This window comes from Dipodomys ordii, unplaced genomic scaffold (assembly GCF_000151885.1).
Source record: "Dipodomys ordii isolate 6190 unplaced genomic scaffold, Dord_2.0 Scaffold175, whole genome shotgun sequence".
Classification (NCBI taxonomy): Eukaryota; Metazoa; Chordata; class Mammalia; order Rodentia; family Heteromyidae; genus Dipodomys; species Dipodomys ordii.
The window spans coordinates 1398794-1406642 of NW_012267391.1; the positions used below are offsets into that span (position 1 = coordinate 1398794).

Below are 7849 nucleotides of genomic sequence, written 5' to 3' on the forward strand. Positions count from 1 at the left end.
AAGGGGCAAGAAAAAAGTCTGAATAGCCTGATAAATATATTATTAATAATCAACTCAAGCAAAAACATGTGAAAAATCCCACTGTGTATATTACAAAAATATGCAAGGATGACAACTATGTCTGAAAAACGCTCCAAGGAATGATGCATTAAACCAAAAGGTATTATTATAAGCCTATTAGAATGGCCCAAATCCAGAGCATTCACTCCACCAAATGCTGAAGGACATGAACAGAAACTCACTCATTTCTGGTGAGAACGCAATTGTACAGGTACACTGGAAGTAAGGAACATAATGGCAAGGTCATATGGTGAAAATGTTTCGTCAGAAATCATGTTCGTTACTATTTACACAGAAGAGCTAGAAACTCATGTCTAAAATGAAATTACAATGTGGTCATTCACAACAGCTTTATCCACACTTGTCTAAACTTGGAAAGAAGATGTCCTTCAGTAACTAACTGAATGAATAAGCTGTGGCACATCCAATATAGTAATCTGTGCTAAAATATAAATGAGTACTCAGCAATAGACATGGAGGAAAGTTAAGCAATCACTTGTTAAAAGAAACCAATCAGAATAGTACATATGTATGCACTATTTTTTAAATGTATGTACCCTTTCCTATTACATGGCATAAAAAGGCAAAGCCATGGAGACAGTAGAAAGGTCAGTAGTTACCGGGGGCAAAGGGACAGAGTAGAGCAATGAGAAAGCAGGATTAAGAGATCGATTGATGCTATCATGATAGATTCATGGTGATGTTCATTCCATGAATGTGAATAAATTTATACCAAGAGTGAACCCTGATAGAAACTGTGGGGAACACTTCAGGTGATAATGAGATGTCATTTGTAACAATGTACTTCTCAGAGGATAGTGACAGTGTGGCAGGGTACATAGGAAATCTTTGTATCTTCTACTTAATATCTTTTTGCTGTGAAATATAAAACCTCAAAAAAACTCTATTTATGAAAAAATACAACTACCCACACAAACATTTGCATGCTTTTGTTCAAAGAATGTGAAAGAATGTTAATGTGAAAGAATAAGTTTATAGCCAAAACTCATTTTTAAAGTTGGTTTATCTCCAAGAGTATGAGTGTTTTATTACTATTATTATAAATGCCCTTTAATGTAGGCTTTCTCGTTTATTATCATGGACAGTTCCGAAGTGAAATGAAAAACAGCTTCTTGACAAGCTTGCAGACTTTAAAGTTGTTCAAGTGGGTGGAAGAAATGAGTGCTGCAAAGCTTTATCGACATTGATAGAATTGCTTTATTCTAAAATGACATGAATAAGCCTCTTCAAAAGGTTCATCAAATATATCATGTAAATTTCTATGTCAGTTTTTGGAAGTTGACAACTTTTGGACCTTAGGCATAAATACATTGCCCTGTAAAACTTAAGCCAATGCTTTTGCTGGCAACTTCACAGATTTCTAAAACTGCCTTCTGAGAGTTTACCATGGTACTCCTTAAGTGTGTGTGTGTGTGTGTGTGTGTGTGTGTACACGCATGCACATGCGTGCATGTTATTTCAAACTGTAAAAGTCCTTTTTTGGTGTGGTCATGGGGCTTGAACTCTAGGCCTCAGTGTTGTCCCTCAGCTCTTCAGCTCAAGGCTAGCACTCTACCACTTGAGCCACAGTACCACTTCTGGTTTTCTGAGTGGTTTATTGGAGATAGGAGTCTCATGGACTTTCCTGCCCTGGCTGGCTTTGAACCGCGATCCTCAGATCTCAGCCTCCTGAGTAGCTAGGATTACAGGCTTGAGCCACCAGCGCCTTGTAAAAGTACTTTATAATGAAAGTAGTAAGGGACCTTATATTTATTATAGGTTAGGCACCTCAACATCTCACTTAATTTTAAAAGGTCAGAATTGTCATCTTCTTGTTATCTTCATTTTAAACATCAGCAAATTATGGTATGGATTCACATAACATGGAACACTATGTGTCAGGCAATGTTTCAATTATTTTTTGTATATTAACATTTAATTGCTAATTTTAGCAGCATTAGAAAGATGGGTGTGTCCAATTACCCCATTTTGCAGATGAGAAAATTGAAGAACAAACAGATCAGTGAAAGTAACAGACACTTAGGATTGGAGACATATGACATTTGGCTGGATTCTATGAGTTAACAAAAAGGCTGTGCAACCTGAGGAATAGCAAGTGGATATCCAGTATGGAATGGAATCACCACAGATGCTCTTAAATGGACAAATGAATCAAGAAAAGGTGGTATATTTAAACAATGAAACCTGTAAGTAAACACTTGATGATATCCAAGTGGCAGATTTAAGCAAATACTCAAAGTACTCAAAATTCCTTAGAAGACAAAGAGATAGGCCAACAAAATAAGCACCAAGAAACAGTACTTGCAAGAGGTAGTTGGGGCCAAGGAGAGAGCAGTAGACAAATGAAGAGAAGAGGGGGAGAAATCAAGAATTCCATGTATATTACAAACAACTAAGAAAAGGTCAGGAGGGGGGAGTGAGAATGTTGAGTAACACTGATCAAGTGAGTTGTATTCATAAATTGCTTTGTTAAATGGTAACTCATGTACAACTCGAGATAATAAAAAATGAGTTCAAGGATCAGAAAGACTTAGTTTTATTTTAGTTTATTTCTATCCACCACTTCTGTTCAGCAGATCTTTTGCTACACCTGTCTTTTGAACTCTCTCAACTTTTAAGTCATCTTCTCATTTTAGTGAAACTTTGTATGTTATTGTTGTTCCCTGACTTTCAGAGTATTAGGATAAAGTCAGGGAGTATTAGGATAAAGTCAGGGAATAACAATAAAATACAGAGTATTAGGATAAACTGTTTCACCTAAACTACAATGGCACGTTTGTAGCCCTACCTAGCAAGTATTTAATTCTGATTTAAGCATTTACCTTAAGCTCTTTTAAGATAGAGAGTAACCTCTTAATTGTCTCCTTGCACCATAGTGCCCAGGGAAAGTTTGAAATTAACATTTGAACTAAAGTGTTCTTTGTTTCTCTGTTAAAGAGACAAACAAGAAAATACAATATTACCATAGAAGCCTGAGTAAATAATTTAATGTAAGTTGTGAGAATTTGTACTATTATATAATAAAATGCTTAAGACCCCACCACAATGAGGTCCTAAGATGGCACTCGCTGTGGTGGTTGACACAGAGAAGCCAACATAAGAAAGATGAATTTTAGGCTCCAAGTTGTCAGCAAGGAATATGTGGGCCTCCCTGCCAAGCTCTCTGAGGAAGAGCTGCCACTGGTGTTGGGTTCTGGGGGCCTGCCCACCGCTGCTTGGGTCTCCTTTACAGCAGACAACAGATGTGAAGCGTGGACAGGAAAGGCACTCTTTCCGAGCTGCAAAAACTAGCTTCTGAAGAGAAAGTTGGTTACAACTGGGTACAACAAATAAACCTTGCAACCAAACCCTAGAGCTGGTATAGCACAGCATGTGGCCTATGTAAGAGAAAGCTTGGTGTTTTTTTTCTCTGAAACATCTTTTTATTAAACAGCAAAGCAGAAATGCAACACAATTTTAAATATTTGTAAAATTAGGTCACAAAAGGGATGCAAAATATTTGCAATATGACTACTACATCTTTATTTAAAGTCATTCATTAAATCTTATACTAACACATAAAATTATCCCATGATTAAAGTAGTTCAAATCTAATAACTATAAGCTATATTAGTGGATCTCTTTTCCTAGTATAATATCTTGATATTACCTCTGATATTGATTCCTTTACCAAATGGAATCTATGAACTAAAAATTTTTTTAAATTAAAAGAATGACTAAAATTCTACAAACCAATTAGTTGAATTTATAGAAAGAGTGAGATAAAAATACTAAGCTTACCAATTATACATATAAAATTCTCTTACTCATGATTCTAATACTAGTACAATCGTCAAGCAATTTGGCAACAGTTAATTGACTCGGTACAACAAATAAACCTTGCAACCAAACCCTAGAGCTGGTATATGTGGCATGTGGCATATGTAAGATCATTCAAACTTAACCCATTTTCATATATTTATATATATATATTCCTCAAAAGTCTGTTCTGTGCCAAAGACAATACAAATCTGGAGTGAAAACATTTGGAGTAGGTTGCTACTTCTATCAATTTTTTACCTATTTCTATTTATTCCTCCAAGATTTTCTACTTCTAATAGATACATACCAAAATTCTTATCTTTTCAGATACCAAGTGGGTTATTTGGTGCAAAAGCAAGTTGTTTTTTGTTTTTAAACAAATCTCAATTTGATAATTTAGTTTCAAATTAAAATCCTCTTTATAGCCCAAATCTGTTTTCAAATGATTAAACAGAAACCATCAGTCCTATCTTATTACTAGCACGACTGACAAACTTTAGGCAAGGTTTTGGTTAACTTCAGGACTTACAGATTGGGTGATTACTACTCAAAGTACTTTTACAAATATGAAACTATCTTAGGAGAAGGGAAATAGGGAGGATGAGGCAGATGGAGGAGAGGCACACAATGGCGGACAGATACATACATAAAGCTGTGCATTCAGTACATGATTTTGGTCATATTTTCACAACATGGTTATTTTCTTGTATATCTTACTAAGTAAGCATGTAGCAAAAGACATTTCTAAGCCTATGTATCAATAAGACATTCATCTTCAAGTTAAAATATATACAATTCTAATCATAAAGTCTCTACAAGACATCTGCACATTTTCTTAGACTAACATAATACACAGACTAATGGAAAGAGAAACAGCAATTCCGTAAATGAACTCAATCCCTTACTTTCTTGTGCTTTTTGTGTCAGTTTAGAAAACACTAGAAGCAGACATGAGGTTTTCTATATATTGTCCAAGAACTTGGTTTTCTGATTTTAGCTTCAGGTTTTCTTCTTTAACTGCATCTACTCTTGCTGAGAGATCTTCAAGTGTGTGTTGAAGGTCCAACATTTGATTAATAAGTCATGTTTTTTTCCTCCAGTTCCATCTGATTTTCCACATCAACTGCATCCATGTCAGTGTTCATCATCCTCCTGGGCACTGAACTGAGCCTCATACAGAAAAATCATGATGAATGGTTGTCAAAGGCACCAGGAGAGGCAGGATCCAGAGATCATGCCCTGGCCAGGACTTCAGCACCGACTGACCAAGAAAGTTATTTGTGAAAGCCAACATGGCCACAGGAGGAGGTCCTTTTGAAGAAAGTATAAACAAGCAGGATTTACCCAACTGGAGCAGTGAGTGTGTTGATGATTGGCTTAACAACATGGATTGAGGTGTCCAACCAAAGAAGGCAAATAGAATTCTTTTCATCAGAAAAGAACAAGTTTGGTGTAGGCTTGTTTAAGTTCCTGACTATATTACCAAATCCAAGACATTGTGGGAAAAAATGAAAGATCTGTTAATGTTGAGCATTTACTAATCTAATAGATCAGCTTAAAGAACGAGAAAAATCATATGTGAAATTTCTCCAAAAAATCTTTGCTAGAGAAAATGAGGATATTCACACTACAGATTCAGCTGTGAGATCTGGTTCTGTAGCTGAGAGCACATCACTAAACATAGATGTGCAGTCTGAGGCTTCAGATACCATGAAAGTAGTACATGTGGCTCACCTCTGAGGTGCTGGATCAAACCGCAAGAAAGAATATTTTAGAATGCCATTAAGCTCCATGATTGCAGCTTGGTTACCACAAAGATAACAATAGAGCACTGAAAATCATTACTACATTCTGGTCATGGCATCAGTTACATCCCTCCATCACCAACTGATGAGCTCTAGACACCAATGTCAGCCCATTCACTGGCATGATTAAATGTCTCAGAAATATCTTGCTTGAAGGTGAAACCAGATCAAGGAGATATACCCCAAACAGTACCATCATTTGGATCTGACTTCAGCAAGTCACAGATGCTCATGGGGAACTTCCTGTAGGTGATCAAGGCTCAGATGTGATCCAGTGTATCTATGGATGCTGAGAGACCACCATGGTAGGTAGAAGATCTGCCCATCCACCAATGCAGTGAGAGGAAGATTGGAAAAACTTTACAGATCTTTTTGACTAACATTTCATTTCCATATTTCCTTAAACACTCATCATAGAAACCATAAACTTGTGTGCTCTCACGATTCCCTCAAAGAATGGTGATGCATTCATGGTAACGAACCTTAAGAGCTAGAAGCAGTATGACTGTTTCAAGTGAATAATATCCTTTGTCAACATAATCTCCCATAAACAAGTAATTTGTATCTGGTGATTTCCCACCAATTCTAGACGGTTCCATGAGATTGTGAAATTGCTCGTGCACATCTCCACAGAGTGACTGGACATGGAACCTCTTGTACGTGGGATTCTTTTGTCGGGATTTCCTTAGCCTTCTCACAGGGACTCTTGACCTGGGACTCAGTTAGCTGCTTGCACTCATTCAGCTATTCTATCCACTGGCCCAGCTCCTTGGTGAGCCACATGCTGGAACTGGCGGCTGCTCCATGCTGCTCCTGCACCACCACCTGAACACCAAGATCAGTAGAAAACCCTTGTACTTCCAGGTACATTGTAAAAAGCTTTGGTCAGCACTGCAGTAGACAATCTCTCCCACCTCTTCCCCAACATACACCTCTATAGAGTCCACATTTTTCTTGGGGCTTCCTAAGGACAAGTTTGGTCTCCTTCTCTACAAAGACTTTTATATTTTTTATTGTAAAGATAATGTACAGAGGTGTTACAATTATGTAAATGAGTACATGTCCTATCAAGCATTGTTACCCCCTCCTTTGTTTTCCCCTACTATCCTTACTCTCCTCCCCAAATCCTCCCTCCCCCCTCTCCAACTATCCTTTCTCTCCTCCCCAAATCCTCCCTCCTCCCTCTCCAAAGTTGTAATGTTCGTTTTCAACATAGTGTCTTGAACATCTCATTGTTATAGTGGGTAAACCTGTATCCTTATTTCAGCTTTTTGTTATTTCCCTTCCCCTCCCCAAATTAGAAGAATTATATATACAAGATGCAGGGTACCAGAATCAAATATACCATGGGGAAAGAATATACAATGTACTATGTGATTTTTCTGTTTCTTTTATAAATACATTAAAAACTACATCAAGAAAGATAAAACCACTTGTGTCCCTATCTTGGGATTCATTTTGCTTAGCATCAGGTTATATGCTCACGTGTACATAGCTTTTGACCTCCTCTACTTGTCCTAGACATATTAGTTATTGCAGATAAAGAAACATAGGTCCCATGGTTTCCCTTAAATCTGGCTTACTTCACTTAATTTTTTCCAGTCTTTCCATTTCCTAACAAATGGGACAATGTCATTCTTTCTGAGGGAGGCATAGAATTCCACTCTACATATATACCATGTTTTCTTGATCTATTCATCTACTGAGGGGCATCTGGGTTGGTTCCATATCTTAGCTATGGTGAATAATGCTGCGATAAACATAGTTGGGCTGGTAGCTTTAGTATGGCCTTGTTTGTGATCATTTGGGTAAATGCCCAAAAGTGGGATTGCTGGTCATAGGGGAGCTCAATGTGGAGTCTTTTGAGGAACCTCTAAATTGCTTTCCAAAGTATTTGAACAAGTTTATAATCCCACCAACAATGTAGTAGGGTTCCCTTTTGGCCACATCCCCTCCAGCATCTGTTATTAGATTTCTTGATTCTAGCCATTCTAACTAGGGATGAGGTGGAATCTCAATGTTCTTTTGATTTGCATTTCTTTTATGGCTAGAGAAGTTGAACATTTCTTCATGTTTCTATTGGCCACTCTTATTCCTTCAGAGAACTCTAAGTCTTTAGCCTACTTGTTAATCAGGATGTTTGAGGATTTATTGTTGGAGGA

At 37.3% G+C, this 7849-nt stretch overlaps 2 pseudogenes; both read right to left on the minus strand.

The window, feature by feature from the left end:
• Positions 1–4783: 4783 nt before the first annotated feature.
• LOC105998864 lies at positions 4784–5030 on the minus strand (annotated as a pseudogene).
• Positions 5031–5067: 37 nt separating this feature from the next.
• LOC105998855 lies at positions 5068–6557 on the minus strand (annotated as a pseudogene).
• Between the last annotated feature and the right edge of the window lie 1292 nt (positions 6558–7849).